The 17,004-nt window shown below is 39.0% G+C and overlaps 4 protein-coding genes, 1 pseudogene and 1 gene segment (V, D, J or C); 1 reads left to right on the forward strand and 5 right to left on the reverse strand.

Annotated features, from left to right (window-relative positions):
• Window positions 1–17,004, reverse strand: part of LOC123587584 (immunoglobulin lambda-1 light chain-like) — an 876,584-nt gene that overhangs the window by 411,369 nt on the left and 448,211 nt on the right. The window lies entirely within an intron of this gene.
• Window positions 1–17,004, reverse strand: part of LOC123587589 — a 511,389-nt pseudogene that overhangs the window by 397,925 nt on the left and 96,460 nt on the right.
• The window catches only part of LOC123587586, a 1,001,573-nt gene that overhangs the window by 388,111 nt on the left and 596,458 nt on the right, over window positions 1–17,004 (reverse strand).
• The window catches only part of LOC123587588 (immunoglobulin lambda-1 light chain-like), an 824,513-nt gene that overhangs the window by 383,224 nt on the left and 424,285 nt on the right, over window positions 1–17,004 (reverse strand). The gene's annotated exons all lie outside the window — the stretch shown is intronic.
• Window positions 1–17,004, reverse strand: part of LOC123587590 (immunoglobulin lambda-1 light chain-like) — a 577,236-nt gene that overhangs the window by 374,717 nt on the left and 185,515 nt on the right. The gene's annotated exons all lie outside the window — the stretch shown is intronic.
• ZNF280B (zinc finger protein 280B) overlaps window positions 6,003–17,004 on the forward strand; it is a 101,437-nt gene continuing 90,435 nt past the window's right edge. For 2 of the 5 annotated variants that reach the window (XR_006707400.1, XR_006707399.1), the window contains exons 1-2: window positions 6,003–6,160; window positions 6,974–7,031. The gene's annotated coding sequence lies outside the window, so the exon portion shown is untranslated. Of the gene's footprint in view, window positions 6,161–6,973; window positions 7,032–8,862; window positions 10,321–17,004 lie in introns of those variants that run through there. The other 3 variants (XR_006707398.1, XM_045457466.1, XM_045457467.1) reach the window with 3 other exon arrangements.

Here is a 17,004-nt window from a genome sequence, read left to right on the forward strand (position 1 = left end):
AGCTATACTTTCTGTAGGAGGCAAGGTGAAAGTCCTTGAAGTTCAAAGCAACTTCCTGCTTCCAATGTAAACAGTGGAAATTCCAAAAAACCTAAATTCAGTGATGGAATCCCAGGAGGACATTCCTCAGCTGTGGCCCCTTCAGATTTCTTTCCTACAGTGAACACAACCTCAAAATCTGTCCCATTCTCATCAAGCCATGTTTAGAATGGAACATTATTTTCTTGGGCTTATGCAAATGACAGGGCTCATTTCAATATATGGATCTAGACACAAAAAATAGCTTGGAAAGGCTGGAAAAAAACAGACTTTTCAAGTCCAACAAGTCAAAACTAGACTATTGATCCCAAGAAGGAAAATCTGATTATGTTATTTTGTGACTTTAACTATGGGCACCATAAAGGAGACAGGCAGCCAGAACAGAAGACTCATAGAACCTTTAAATGCCTCAGCTGCTTGAAAGTTCTAAAGAATGTCAAGTTTATGAGCTATTTGAGGAACAATTTGGAACTTGAGAAGCAGAGGGGTGACAGCTGGGAAATCCACACCACCTGCTAGCACCGTCACCCACAATTTCTCACTCCTTCCAGCTGCAATGTCACATTGAAAGTATACACACAATCCAGAAGCCCTCCACTTTCTGTAAAATTTGTGAATTGTCATTCAAAACAGATCAGATTCTTTTACAGCACAAGGAGGACAATCATAAGCCTGACGAAATGCCCTGTGTGTGCCAGGTTTGCAATTACAGATCATCAGCCTTTGCCGATGTGGGAACATTTCAGAAAGTGCCATGAAAACACTAAGAATTTGCTTTGTCCACTCTGTCCCAACATTTTCAGAGCTGTCATACTTCATGTGAATCATTGTTGAAGGCATTGGAACAAGAGTCTTTTCAGCGTTCCAAACGCTGGCTTCGGTTTTTGACTTCAAAGGAGAAAACAGCATCAATTCAAGAATCATCAGAAGCTTTTCTCTTCATCAGAAGAGAAGGTTTGCCTCCTGAAACAGAGGTTATGATTCAAACTCAAGTTCAAACAGGATCAAGAAGTGCAGCGTCCATTATTGTGAGCAACACTAACCCCTGGCTGTCACCCATAAAATCTAAAAAGAGAATTGACATGAACTCTAGGTATTCCAGACGTTACCACAGATAGCGTTATAGCTAAAATTATGTTCTACCCACCTCCAAGAATTCTGAAAGGCAGAATTGAGCGAGGCCATCTGTATATCATGGCTGTGGATGATGGTGATCAGCAATAGTCAGGTTTTACAGTGACAATTCTTTAGCTCTGTACTGTCAAGAAGCTCAGAAGGCTTCTTTATGCTCCTTCCCAGTCAACCTCTCCCTGCAAAGTAAACATTATTCTGATCTCTAACACCATAGAGTCTTTTTTTAAGCTTTGAGTAAATGGGATCACAATATTTTTGTCTTTGTCTTCCTTTAAGTAAGTGGGACGCATTCTTGCTGTCTGCAGCCATAGCACATTCTTTTTCATTGCTGGGTAGAATCCCATTGAATGAATATGGTAGAGTTTTACGCATCCATTTTATTCCCGATGAACTTTGAGGCTGATTGTTTTGCTATTTGGAACAAAACTGCTATGAGCTTGTTCATGTTTCTTGGTAGGCTTATGTAGTCATTTGTCTGGAATGTACGTATACATATGAGAAGTGCCGGAACTACTTTGATTTAGCTTTTAAGTGCAGATTCTGCCAAATACTGTTTGAAGAGTGATTGAAATAATTTATATTTCCACCAACAATATTGAGAATTCTACAGATACAGTAGTTAGTACTGTCAGTCCTTTCCATTAGTGCCATTCTCTTGGAGTTGTAATGGTACCACATTATTGTTTTTATCTACATCTCCCTAATGAGTAATGATCTGGAGAATATTTTTTTCATATGATTATTGGCCACTTGAATACCATCCTCTTCTATTAAGTGTCTATTCAAGTCTTGCCCCCTCTTTTTTCTTTCTCTTTCTTTCTTTCTTTCTTTCTTTCTTTCTTTCTTTCTTTCTTTCTTTCTTTCTTTCTTTTTAAACTAGACTGTCAATTGGGAAGGGCATGACGGAACTGCAGGGGTGCTGGAAATGTCCCATATTTTGACCTGGATGGTGACTTCATGGGTGTATGTATATTTGGGTTGGTGCTTCATGTTGCATCATACTTAAGAAATTATTGTCTACCTAGGACATAAATATATTCTTCCTATATTCTTTCTGGAGCTTTACTGTCTAGCCTTTAGGTCTATGATTCATCTGAAATTTATTTATTTTTGTCTATGGTGTGATAAGTCAGGGTATCCAGATTTATTTTTTCATATGCTTATTCAAATCAGCACTAAGAAGACCACTCTTTTCTTTCTGTATTGCTGAGGAACCTTTGTGTAAATCTGGCAGGTGACTGTATATATATTTCTGGACTCCATTCTATCCCATTTCTTTGCTTCTCTAATCTTGTGGTAATGCCATACTGTTTCAAATACTGTAATTCTGCTTAAGTTTACGTGATAGTTAATTTTATGTGTCAACTTGACTGGGCTAAGGGATGCTTAGATAGCTAGTAAGACATTATTTCTGGGTGTGTCTGTGAGGGTTTTTGGAAGAGATTAGCATTTGAATCAGCAGACTGAGACCAATCCATTGAGACCCCTAAGAGAACACAAATAAAGGAAGAGAAATCTCCCCCTCTCTTTTCTTCAGATGGGACATCCATATCTCCTGCCTTTGGACAACAGAGCTTCTAGTTCTTGGGCCTTCAGACTGACTGATTTATGCCAGTAGCTTTCCTAGGTCTGTGGCTTGCCGATAGCATATGATGGGTCTTTGTCTCCATAATTGCAGAAAACCCATCTCTCTCTCTCTCTCTTTTTATCCTATTGGTTCTATCTTTCTGGAGAACCCTGACTAAGACAGATATCTGGGAGTTTAAGTTCTCCAGTGTTGGTGTTCAAAGTTGTCTTGGCTATTCAGGTGCTTTGTTGAACTGAAGTGATTATAGTGGAAATCCTTGTCTTGTTCTCAGACTCATATACAATAGTTCATCATTAGTCATGGTGTTAGCTGTAGGGCTTTTTGTAGCTACCCACTGACTTTGGGGGAATTGAGCTAGAAAGCAGTAACAGAAAAATAATTGAGAAAAAAAACCAAAATTCAGAAATTAAGCAATATAATTGAAAATAAGACTGGGACTAGGGTGTAGGAAGGCAGGAGACAAAAGTGCAAAATACCATTCCTACACTTTCACAAATCTCTTGAATGCTGTACTCTATGCTCATTCTAGTCTTGGTTCTGCTTCTAAATAACTCAGAGCTCCTATGAGAAAATGATGTGGGAAAGGAAAATATTTGCAAGTGAATTGTATTGAAGCAGCAAAATTTGTAAGATAAAGCTAAAGTGGTTGTTAGAAGAGATTCATATTTAAGCTGCATATATTTGAAAAGAAGAAGGGTTGGGGTGGGCAAAATGGGTGAAGTGGACCCAAAGGTTCAAACTTCCAATTATAAAATAAGTCATGGGGAGGTAATAATACACAGCATGGTGACTATAGTTAAATACTGTATTGCACATTTAAAAGTTCCTAAGAGAGTAAATCTTAAAAATTCTCATCACAAGAAAAAAATTTGTAGCTTTGTTTGGTAATGGATAGATGTTCATTGGACTTATTGTGGTTATCATTTCACAATATATACAAATATTGAATCAGGACACTGACGCATGAAAGTAATGAAATGTTATATATCATTGCACTTCAAATGGAGGAGAGGAAGGAGAAGAAGGAGGAGCAGAAGAATTGGAAAACTAATGATCTAAGTCAGTGCTGTTGACAGAAATTTCTGCAGTGATAGAAATGTTCTGTATCTGCTCTAATATGCCACATGTGTCTACTGAGCCATTGAAATGTAGCTAGTATGACTGAGGTACTAAAGTTTTTATTTTATTTAATTTTGATTAATTTAAAATTAAATTTAAAGGTAGGAAAAACAAATATTCCTTACAAATGAATTCCATATTATTTCTGTACTCTCAATAATTTGTGTATCTCATAGATTCTCTCCTTTCAATGAGACTACATGTCCTTTCCTGAGGGTAGGCTGGATTTAGTGGCTTGCTTCCAAAGAGTAGGATATGGAAAGGAGAAAAAAGTAACTTTGCAGTGGAGAAATCAGTGGTAAGTCATAGGGATAGGATGTATCCCTGATGGAAGTGGTAAGGACACATCACCTCTGTGGTATAATTCTAAAAACCTATATCCCCAGCGCAACCAGGAGGAAAATACCAGACCCAAATTGAGAGACATTCTGCAAAATCTCTAACCCTTTAAGGACTCCTTAAAATTGTCAGGATCATGAAAAACAAGGAAAGTTTAAGAAACTGTCAGAGACCTGAGTAGGCTAAGGAGAAACTATGACAACGTAGTGCAGTATCCTGTACGGGAATCCGGCACAGAAAAAGGACATTGGAAAAACCAGTGAAATGTGAATAAAGCCTGGACCATAGTTAATAGTAACTTACTGAAAGATATTGAAGTAATTTTGAGGCCTAAAGGAAGTCATTTCCCAAATACACATTTTAGACATCAAAATATTTTCTCTTTATCTACATCCTCTTCATTTTGACTATGGTATACTTCACTGAATAGAAATCCTCAAATGCAAAGATCAATGATATTTAGACTGTGTTATCTGACCATAATACAACAAGATAAGAAATTCATAAAAGAACAGCTTTTTAAAATCCCACAGATTTGGAAAACAAATACCATATTACTATATAACTCTTGCGTTAAAAAGAGAATCACTAGGGAAATTAAGACATATGTGGAATTGAATGATAATGAACATATTATGAAGCAAAAATTGTAGGACACAGTTAAATTGGTACTTAAGTAAAATAAAGTAAATCTATAGCATTATATACAAGAGAAACAAATGAGAATTTACAAATAAACATCCCAGACATTTATCTCAAAAGATTGTAAAGAGTATAACATTGTATGGTGACAGATGCTAACTACACTTAGCATGGTGAGCACTGTATTATGTATAGAATTGGAAAATCATTACACTGTACACCTGAAACTAATATAATATTCTATGTCAACTACAATTTAAAATTTTTTTTAAATATCGTAAGAGGAACAACAGAACCTATAGAGATACTAAGAAAGAAAACAATGAGTGGATAATATAAATGAGCTAGAGATGAATATAACATTGTTGATTAGCAAAACCAAAAGCTGTCTTTCTTTTTCCTTTCAAAAGATTACTAAACTAGACAGGCTTTCTGGCAGAAATGGGCAATTAAAAAAATTCTATAAAGGGCTAGAGAGCAAATATTTTAGGCTTTTGAATATGATTTCTGGAAACAAATCAACTTTGCTGTTTTAACAGGGAAGCAGCCATAGACAATACCTAAAGGAATGGGTATGTCTGTGTTCCAATAAAACTTTATTTATGGACACTGAAATTTGAATTTTATAAAATTTTCAGACGTCACAAAATAATATTCTTTGTGCTTTTTTTCAAGCCATTAATAAATGTGAAGTTCATTCTTCGGTCGCTGCAAACTATACAAAAATAGGTGCCAGGCTGGACTGGATTGGCCCCAGATGCAACCTCAGGAGTGTGGGCGCCAAGCCCAGTTGTGTGATCAAGGTCCCTTAAACGTGGGGCTAGCAGCTGGTGCTTTTATGAAAAAGGTAGCACACCTGAGAGGATTATGAGAGCTGAACTCCAAGCTGACAAAAGTATCCCCTGATGGATTGGGAGCCCGCCCTTGACCTTGAACCCCGGCCCGCTCTGCAACCTCGACTCCCAAGACATTTCCGAAGACTCGGGGTGACAGCGGCGGCGCTCACCCCCTTCACCCCGACCCTGCGCCCAGGGATCACCAGCAGAGGCGCCAGAGCGCGCGCAGGCGCCGGACCCAGCCTCGCCGCCAATCAGATCGCAGCGCCCAGAGCCGCGCCGGCCTCGGGCCCCGCACCTGGCGGCCAATCACAGATCGCAGCGGGCGCGCGTGCGGAGGCGGCGGCGGCGGCGGCGGCGGCGCCTGGGCCTTGAGGAGGCGTCGTCCCCTCAGGCTTCGCCTGGGGAGCACCTCGGGGCGGTGCGCCTCCGGCTGCTCCGCGACAGCCGTGGACGGGGGCCGGTAAGGACGGGGGCGTGGCGCGGCCATAGTGTGTTTCCAGAGGGGAGATGGGAGGGATTCCGCGGCCGCAGTCTCGCGGGCCGCTCCGCTCCCGGTCTCGCCCTGCCGGAGAGGCCTGTCCCTGCGCCGCGGCCTCTGAAGGGAGTGTCGGGTGAGCGGCCCCCGCCGCGTCCTGCGACCCCGGGTGCGCACACCCCCTCCCCCGATCTTGGCGGGCGCCTTTCAGGAGGCCTCCCCTCCCCCACGCGGGCGGGGCGCCCCATCCCCCAGGCCCGGGCCCGGCCTCGGCGTTCTGGAGAAGGGGCCTGCCCTGCTTCCTGACACCCGCCCCGCCCGCGGCCCACCTCGCCCGCCCCGCCGGGGTCGCTTCTGGAACTCAGCGCGTTTAAACCTCGCAAGCCAGCCCTCTCCCCGTTCTGGACGTCTGTGGCCCAGACCCTTTCAAGGGGATTCAAGCATTTTCAAATTCATTTATTGCTCTCTTGCCTCCCGCAGCGCCTTAGTTTTCTTGTGTGCTGTGTCTCTGCCTGGACTCTATCTCAGACCCTTGCACGCTAACGAAGGCCCCCTGACAGCCAGGACCCAGGGTGCTTGCCAGGCTTTGGATTTGGGTGGTTGGCAGGCACAGTGCTTTCTTTACGGAGAGAGGGTAGATGGGAGGAACAGGTGTGGGAGAAAGGAACCCAGTTTTCTTTTCTGGTTAAGTGTGAGATGCTTCAGACACATCCAGATGGTAGTGTCAGATAGTCAGTGGGACGTAAAGTGTTCTGTAACATGGAAGTAACCCTAACCCTCCCTTCTGGTTGCCTCAAGGATGTGACCTTCTGCCTGGAGTAGCTCAAGTTCTTAGAAGTTTCAGTGCACGCCTGAGGTAAGATGAAAGGTCTTTGTAATAACGGTCAAGATTGTGTCTTTTTTCTTCAGGATCGTAGATTTTAAGCTATGTGAAACTGACTTTCTTTTTCCTTTACTCTGGCAGGAGGCTAAAATGGGTTGATACACATACCTAAGATTTCAGCTAAGGTAGTAAAGTATTAAAGTGTTTCCTTTAGGGTAATGTGTATTGGTTAAGAATGGTGACATAGAGTTAGTTTTGTTCATTTCTGTACCCCTTTCCTTGAGGGCTTTATTTCATGAAATAATTGAATGTGATTGGGTAGGGGAGGCCATAGGAATTCATTTCATGCCAGTAGGCACAACAATAAGTAAGTTGTAGGCCCAGGAACTTGTGTATATAGCTCAGTGAGACCCATTATATAGTTAGTTATCTATTGCTGTGTAACACATTGTCTCAAAACTTAATAATTTAAGAAATGTTTATTTCGCCGTTTGTCATAGCCGAGGATGTAGCTGGGTGATTCTGGCTCAGGGTATTTTAGGAGGTTGTAGTGAAGCTTTTGGCTGGATTGGCAGTCTCTCAAGACTTGACTTTTGTTGGATGATCCATGTCTAAGCTTTCTCACCTGACTTTTAGCAAGGGGATCACTTCTTCACTCTGGATCTCTCTACGGAGCTGCTCACGTCATGGCAGCTGGCTTCCCTCAGAGTGAGTGATTCAAGAGAAACCTTGTACCCAAGATGAAGTACAGAGCCTTTTAAAGAAGTTACATACCATGACTTCTGTATTTGCTTAGTCACATAGGCTAATCCTGTGATGGTGTGGGAGAGGACTACACAAGAGTGTGAATGAATAACAGGAGGCAAGATTCACTTGGGGCCATCTTGGAGGGTGGCTCCCATACCCGTTTATCCACCATTCCAACTCTTCTCCATATTCACCTATCATTATGAGTGAATTATTTGGCGCCAGGCTAAGGGCAAAACCTCCCCTTGTGTGCTAAATCCAAGCAATTTTTGTTTATTCAGGAATTCAAGCAAGTCTCCTCTTTGTCCTGGGTTAAGTTTTCTGTTTCTCTGGATCATTCTCATCAGCAAACAGACTGATTGTAATATTACCTCTCATTAAAAAATCCATCTTTTGATTGCACATCCCTCATCTGCTTATTTTATTTCATATTTTCATTATAGGAAAATTTCTCCAGAGTTGTCCATATTTGCTTCCTCCAGTTTTCCCATTCTTCTCTAAATCCACTCTTGTCAGGGTCACCAGTGAATTTCATATTGCTCAATCCAGTGGTCAATTTTTAGTTTTTAATTTATGTGATCTATTGGCAGCATTTATCAGTCGTTCATTTCCTCTTCCCTGAAAATAACTTTTCATTTGGATTGCAGCATGCTTCTTTTTCTCCATTCTCCTTTACCACCTCCCCACCCCCACCCCCACCACAGTTGGCTGTAAGTAACTGTTCCCTTTTCATATCCTTTTCTGCTTTCTTCTCATGTTCCTGACCTCTAACCAATGGAATGCCTGAGGGCTTGGATATCAGACCTCTTTCCCTAGATGATCTCATTCAGTCTTGTGTTTTAAATAACATTATATGCCAAAGGCTCCAAAAATCTGTGTACTTAGCCCAGGTCATTCTCTGAGTTCTGTCTCATATTTACCTGCTCAGCATCACCCCTTATATGTGTCATCCTCTTCTTCACATCTCAAATCCAGTCAGTCTGTCAACAAATCTTGTGGGCCTTCAAGATTTTGATCTAGAACCTGACCCCATCTCAGTACCTTTGTCTCCTAGTACAGTCATTTTTTTTTGTTTCTATTAATTCAGTAGTCTCTTAACATGATTTCCTTCTTCCAGGAGCAGCAGAGTGATCCTGTTGAAATGAAAGATCATATCACTCCTCACTCAAAACCTCCCAGTGACCTGTCACAGAGTTAAAAACCAAAGAACTTAGAATGGCCTACATTAACGTACTACAATGAACTCATTTTTGATCTCATTTCCTTCACATTGGCTTGCTTATTATGTTAGCCTCTTGACCGGTCCTTAAATTTGGTAAACAAGCTCTTGTCTCGGAACCTTTGTATTTGCTCTTCTTTCTGCTGGAGAATTCTTTCTTAGATCTCCATAACCATGCCATACAGATACCAGCCTGCCTCCATACTACCTGGCCCATTTCCTGCTTTATTTTCTCTGTAGTATTTATAACCATTTGAAATTTTATGCGTATGTATATACACATATAACATACCATTTTATATGTTTTGTTACATTATTTACATATCAAAATATGTAATGTGTGATACTGTAATATTACATGTGTTAACATTGTATGTATATATTTTTTAAATGTATTTCCCAGTTACGTCTGTTGCAGTGTCAGCTCGCTGAAGAAAGGGTCTTTGTTTCAATCGCTACTGTATCTCCAGTACCGATACCAGTACCTGGCACATGGTAGGCTCACCAAACACTCACTAATACTCGGATTCCTTACAAACACCCATCTTGATCCTTCTCCCTCTCCCTTTCTCTGTGGTTAGGAGGCTGTCAGACCTGTGCAGTTATCATTCTGTTCCTGTGTCATTTCTTTGTTTCTTAGTCTTTTGTGAAAAGGGGTATGTTCTAATTCTACTGATTTGGTATGCTTTATAGCTGCAGTTCATCCAAAATTGTGAACATCAGGACATTGCCAATATTATATGTATGACCACACATAGAACCTTTTAGGGTGATCTTTCCATAGAATAACAATTTCTCCCTAATTTCTTAGGGAAAAAAAGAAAGAAAAAAGAAAACTTCCCCCCTCCTCCTTTCTTTGGACCCAGGAGTTCTGATACAGCAATATTATGTTAGGGTCAATTTGATACGAAAAAAAGAATAGAAGCTTTCTTCATCTTTTGGTTTCATAACACTGAAAAAATTGGAACACAAGTGATCTTAACCTTATCCTTTGTAAGTTCCTTATGTGTCAATGACAAGTGTTCCTAGATGCATTCCTTATTCTTTCCTTTAAATGTATAAATCCGTCATTTGAGTAACACTGAATAATAGAGTTCTGAGAGTTCAGCTTAAGCATTAGTATTGTATATATTTGAAAACAAAATATGGATGCTCTGTGGAAGTCTTACCAGTATTATTTTCCCTGGGAGCTTCCCAATAGCAGGGAGATACATGTTATATAGCGATTCATGATAGGGCCCACCTGGCGTGCATAGAATTTGCTCTCCACTTTCACAACGTCCAGTTTCCTTATAATTAGGTTGACTAATTTATCACCCAAACGGGGATGTTTTTAAGAGTGAAAAGTGGCACTTTTAAAAAATACATAGGGACAACAGGTCAAACTGGATTGCCCTGGTCAAATTAGGATATTTAGCAATCCTAATAATAAAGTCGGTGTTCTAAGTCCTTAGTATCAGGGTAATGTCCACTCTACAAGAAGATATCCATTCATCCCTGGGAAGGTATACCTCCCACTACGTATTTGTACATTGGCTCTGTGATACTAGTTTACCTCTTTTTCTTGGCTAGATTAGTTTGCATTATTACCATAATCCTAATTACCTAACTCTTGTTACATGAATGGAGTCTGGTTAGGGGCTTTGAAAATTTAGTATCACTTGTTAGGATGTGGGGGTCACACCAGCCTATTGCTAGGAATTTTTTTTCTTTAATTGAGATATAATTCACATACTATACAATTTACTCCATAGAGTGCAAAATTGAATGGTTTATACTATATTCACAAAATTGTGCAGTCTTTACTGCTACCTAATTCAAGAACATTTTATCAACCCTAAAGCCCTGTGTTAGTTTCCTGTGGCTACTATAACCAACTGCCACAAGCTTGGTGGATTAAAACAACAAAAATTTATTCCCTCTCACTTCTGGAGGCCTAAATCAAGGTGTTGGCAGGGCCATGCTACCCTTGACACTCTAGGGGAGAATCCAGTGCTGGCCTCTTTCAGTTGGCAGTCTTTGGCTTGTGGCCGTGTCACTCCAGTCTTTTTACAATGCTTTCTTCTGGTGTATGTGTGAAATCTCCTTCTGCCTCTCTCTTAAGGATATTTGTGATGGTATTTTGGACCCATTTGTGTAATCCAGGGTAATCTCCCCATCTCAAAGACCCTTTCCAAAGTTAGGTAACATATATGTGTTTCAGGGATTAGGATCTGATATTTTGGTGGGCCATTATTCAACCTACTACATTCCTCATTCTTTTTTCCTCCCAACCCTTGGCAACCAGTAGTTTGTCTCTATAGATTTACCCATTGTAGACATTTTATGAGAGGAGTCATACAGTATGTGACCTTTCTGTGTCTGGCTTTATTCACTAGCATGTTTTCAAGGTTCATCCATATCACACATATACAGCAGTAGTTAATTCATTTTCATTGCTGAATAACATTCCATTGTATGGTTATGCCACAGTTTATCCATTTATCAGTTAATGGACACTTGGATTTTTTGCACTTTGTGGCTTTTATTTTTAATGCTGCTGTGAACATTGTTATGCAAATTTTTGTGTAGACTTATGTTTTCAATTCTTTGGGGTATATACCTAGGAGTGAAATTGTTGGAGCATATAACTCTGTATTTAATTTTTGAGGTGCTGTCGAGCTGTTCTCCAAAGTGGCTGACCATTTTATAGCAGTTTTACCAGCAACACATGAGGATTCCAATTTCTCCACATTTCTCTGCAACACTTGTTAGTGTTCCTCTTTTTGATTATAACCAACCTAGTGGATGTGAAGTTGTATCTCATGATTTTGATTTACATTTCCCTAATGACTAATTGTGTTGAGCAATATTTCTTGTGCTTTATTGGCCATTTGCATATCTTTGATGAAATGTCTATTCATATTTTTTATTCATTTTTTTAAATACGTTTTTTGTCGTAAAACAGGTAACATAAATTTTATCGTCTTAACCATTTAAGTGTTAAATATATGTGCATTGTATTTTTTTCATATCGTTTTAAAACAGATCTCTAGAACTTTCCATCTTACAAAATTGAAACTCTGTATCCATCCCATTAAATAACATACTTCTTTTGTCCCTCTTTCCCTAGACCCTGGTATCCACCATTCCACTTTTTGTTTCTTTTCTATTGCTTTGGCTCCTTTAGATACTTCATGTAAGTGAAATTGATATAGTATTTGTCTTTTTTGTGACTAGCTTTTTTCATTTAGCATAATGTCCTCAAGATTCATGGGTGTTGTCCTATGTGAAAGAATCCCTTCTTATGGCTAGATAATATCCCATAGTATGTGTGTATCACATTTTTAAAATTCATTCATCAGTTGATGGACATTTGGGCTGCTGCCACCTTTTGGTTATCATGAACAGTGCTGCTGTGAACATGGGTGTGCAAGGATCTCTTCAAGATCCTGCTTTTCATTTCTTTTGGATGTGTATCCAGAAGTTCTATTTTAATTTTTTGAGGAACCTCTGTTGTTTTCCATAGCAGTTGTGCTATTTTACATTCCAATCACAGCATATAAGGATTCTACTTTTTTTGCATCCTTGACAACAGTTGTTATCTTTTCTTTTTTTTTTAAATGTTTGTTTATTTTTGAGAGAGAGAGACAGAGTGCAAGCAGGGAAGAGGCAGAGAGAAAAGGAAACACAAAATCTGAAGCAGGCTCCGAGCTGTCAGCACAGAGCCCTATGCAGGGCTCGAACTCATGAACTGCAAGGTCATGACCTGAGCCGAAGTCGGATGCTTAACCAACTAAGCCACCCACGTGCAAAAGTTGTTATTTTCTGGTGTACTTGTTTATTTTTATATTTTTTGATAGTAGGCATTCTAAGGGGTGTAAAGTGATATATCATGGTGGTTTTGATTCACATTCCTCTGATTACTGGTATGTTGAACATCTTTTCATATACTTGGCCATTTGTTTATCATTTTTGGAGAAATTTCTGTTTAATTCCCTTGCCCATTTTTTAAATTGAGTTGTCTTTTTACTCTAATGATATAAGAAGTCTTTATGTATTGTGGATATAAGACCCTTGTCACAAACAGGATTTACAAATATTTTCTTGCATTCTTTTTTTTTTTAATGTTTATTTTTGAGAGAGACAGAGCATGAGGGAGGGAGGGGCAGAGAGAGAAGGATACACAGAATCTGAAGCAGGCTTCAGGTTCTGAGTTGTCACTACAGAGCCCAATGTGGGGCTCGAACTCACGAGCTGTGTGATCATGACCTGAACTAAAATCAGATGCTTAACCAGCTGAGCCACTCAGGCACCCCTATTTTCTCCAATTCTGTGGGCAGAATTTTATTTAGTTCTAATCTGTTTTATTTTTTGTGTATGGTGTGAGCAGAGGTCCAACTTCTTTCTTTTGCATATGGTTGTGTAGTTGTTCCAACATTTGTTGAAAAGACTTGTCTGTTCCCCACTTAATTATTTTGGTATTTTCGCTAAAAATCAGTTGACTGTTAGTGTATGGGTTTATTTCTGGACTCCGAATTGTATTCCATTAATCTGTGTTTCTATCTGCATGTCAGTACCATATTCTTGATTACAGTAGCTTTGTAGTAAATTTTGAAATCAATGTGAAATTTTCAGTTCTTTTTTCAAGATTGTTTTGGCTCTTCTGAGTCTTTTGCATTTCTATATGAGTTTCAATTTCTGTGAAGAAGCCAGCTGGGGTTTTGATAGATCAGTAGTCTTGCCATCTTAACAGTATTAAGTCTTATCCATGAACATAGGATGTGTGCATTTACTTAGATCTTCTTTAATTGCCTCAGTAATGTATTCAGTATAATTCAGTGTTTTCAGTATGAAAGTCATGCAAGTTTTTTGGTAAACTTACTCTTAAGTATTTTATTCTTTTTATTTTTATTTTTTTAATTTTTATTTTATTTTTTTCAACGTTTTATTTATTTTTTTTGGGACAGAGAGAGACAGAGCATGAACGGGGGAGGGGCAGAGAGAGAGGGAGACACAGAATCGGAAACAGGCTCCAGGCTCCGAGCCATCAGCCCAGAGCCTGATGCGGGGCTCGAACTCACGGACCGCGAGATCGTGACATGGCTGAAGTCGGACGCTTAACCGACTGCGCCACCCAGGCGCCCCTATTTTATTCTTTTTAATGTTAGTGTACATAGAACTGTTTACCTAATTTCAGTTCAAGGTGTTTATTGCTAGTGTATAGAAATATAATTGATTTTTTATATTGATCTTGTATCCTATAAGCTTGTTGAACTTGTTTATTAGTTCCAATACTTGTTTTGTAGATTTCCTATGGATTTTCTATATGTATAAAATCATGTCTTCTCCAGTAGTTTTACTTCTTTTTTCAGTCTGAATGCCTTTTTACTTTTTTTTCTTGCCTAATGTCCCATTAAAGGACAATATAATATTGAATCAGAGTGGTAGAAGTGGACACCCTTGTCCTGTTCCTGATCTGACAGGAGAAGCTTTCAGTCTTTTTACCATGAAGTATGATGCTAGCTGTCGGGTTTTTTACAGATGCCCTTTGTCTGAGTAAGAAAGTTCCTTTCTCTTTCCAGTTGTTAAGTGCTTTTTTTTTTCTTCCCTCATGAAAGGGTGCTAGATTTTGTATTGTGCTTTTTTTTTTGCAGGCAGATGTGGGTTTTTTTGGCTTTTTTCTACTAAAATGGTATAATGTTGATTCATTTTCGTATAATAGACCAACTTTGCATTTCTTACGTAAATCTCAGTTGGTCATGGTCACAGTTCTTTTTATGTGTTATTGAATTGTGTTTGATAGTATTTTGTTAAGGAGTTTTACCTCTACTCATAAGAGATATTGGTATATAATGTTTTTTTGGTGTGTGAGATCTTTGTCTAATTTTGGTATGAGTAGTACTAGCCTCATAGAATGAGCTGGAAAGTTTTCTCTCCTCTGCTAATTTTTGGAAGAGTTGAAGGATTAATGTTAATTTTTCTTGAATTGTTTTGGTAGAATTTACCAGGATAGTCATCTGATCTTGGATTTCTCTTTTGGGAATTTTTTTTTTTTTTTTGATTACTAACTCAGTCTCTGTTTATTTTGGATCTATTCATATATTTTGAATCTATTCATATATTCTGGGTCAGTCCATATTTTTGGAGTCATCTATTCTGGGTCAGTTCGTACTTTTGGAGTCAGTTTGGTAATTTATGTCTTTCTAGGAATTTGCACATTTCATCAGGTTATCTAATTTGTTGGAAGAGAATTGTTTATAGTGTTCCCTTAGATTTTTTTTTTTTTTTAATTTCTGTGTGGTTGGTAGTAATATCCTGTCTTTATTTAAAAAAATAATATGTTAAAAAAAAATATGTTGAGGGGCGCCTGGGTGGCTCACTCGGTTAAGTGTCTGACTCTTGATTTCAGCTCAGGTCATGATCTCATGGTTTGTGAGTTTGAGCCCTGCATCAGGCTCTGTGCTAACAGTGCAGAGCCTGCTTGGGATTCTCTCTCCCCCTCTGTGTCTGCCCTTCTTCTGCTCATGCGCTTGCTCTCTCTCTCTCTCAAAAATAAATAAGCTGGGGCGCCTGGGTGGCGCAGTCGGTTAAGCGTCCGACTTCAGCCAGGTCACGATCTCGCGGTCCGTGAGTTCGAGCCCCGCGTCGGGCTCTGGGCTGATGGCTCAGAGCCTGGAGCCTGTTTCCGATTCTGTGTCTCCCTCTCTCTGCCCCTCCCCCGTTCATGCTCTGTCTCTCTCTGTCCCAAAAATAAATAAACGTTGAAAAAAAAAAAAATAAATAAGCTAACTTAAAAAAAATAATATATTGAGGTAAAATTTACATAGCATAAAATCAGTCATTTTAAAGTGAAAGATTGAGTGACATTTAGAGCACTCAGTGTTGTACATCTGCCGCCTATATCTAGTTCCAAAACATCTCAAACATTCCAAAGTAAAACTTTTTTTTACCATTAAGCATTTTCTGTCCATTTCCCCTTCTATCCCCTGGTAACCACCAATCTGTGTTTTGATTCTATGGCCTTACTTATTCTGGATGTTTCCTGTAGATGAAATCATACAATATGTGAACTTTTCTGTTTGGCTTCTTTCACTTTGCATGTTCTTAGGGTTTATTCAGCATGTATCAATACTAAATTCCATTTATTGGGTATAATTGACATCTAACATATGTTTATGTCTCAGGTGTACAACATGATTTGATAGTTGTATAAATTGTGAAATGGTGCCCATAATAAGTATAGTTAACATCTGTCACCATACATAGTTAAAAATTTTTTTCTGTCTTGTGATAACTTTTAAAATCTACTCTCTTAGCAACTTTTACATATGCAGTATAGTATTATTGACTATAGTCACCATGTTGTACATTACATCTCCACAACTTATTTTATAACTGGAAGTTTATACCTTTTGATCCCCTTCACCCATTTTGCCCCCCTCCCTTGTCTCTGGTAATTAGCAGTCTGTTCTCTGTATCTGTGAGCTTGTTGTTGTTGTTAGTATTCCACATATCAGCGAGATAATGTATTTATCTTTCTCTGTTTGAATTATTTCGCTTGGCATCATACCTTCAGGTCTATCATGTCGCAGATGACAAGATTTCATTCATTTTTTTTATGGCTGAATAATATTCCATTGTTTGTATATACCACATTTTTTTTCATCCACCAGTGGACACTTAGGTTGTTTCTGTATCTTGGCTATTGTAAATAATACAACAGTGAACCTGGAGGTGCTGTTATTCCCTTTATGATTCTAATATTCCAGTGTTTGTGTATACCGCATTTGTGTTATTTCCATCATTAAGTTATTGTGAATCGTGCTACTGTAAGCATGCATGTACTTTACATGTGTTTGGGTACCTCTTTTCAAAAGATCTATATACTTGGAAGCAGACTTGTGGGGTCATATGATAATTCAGTATTTAACTTTTTGAGGAACTACCAAACTGTTTTCCACAGAAATCCTCTGATTTTTGCAAGCCTTTGGTTAATTTCCAGGATCCAAAAAGCTTGATTTGGACAATTTTTGCTATTGTTCTCTTTGCTTTTTTTTT

Source organism: Leopardus geoffroyi, chromosome D3, assembly GCF_018350155.1.
Source record: "Leopardus geoffroyi isolate Oge1 chromosome D3, O.geoffroyi_Oge1_pat1.0, whole genome shotgun sequence".
Lineage (NCBI taxonomy): Eukaryota > Metazoa > Chordata > Mammalia > Carnivora > Felidae > Leopardus > Leopardus geoffroyi.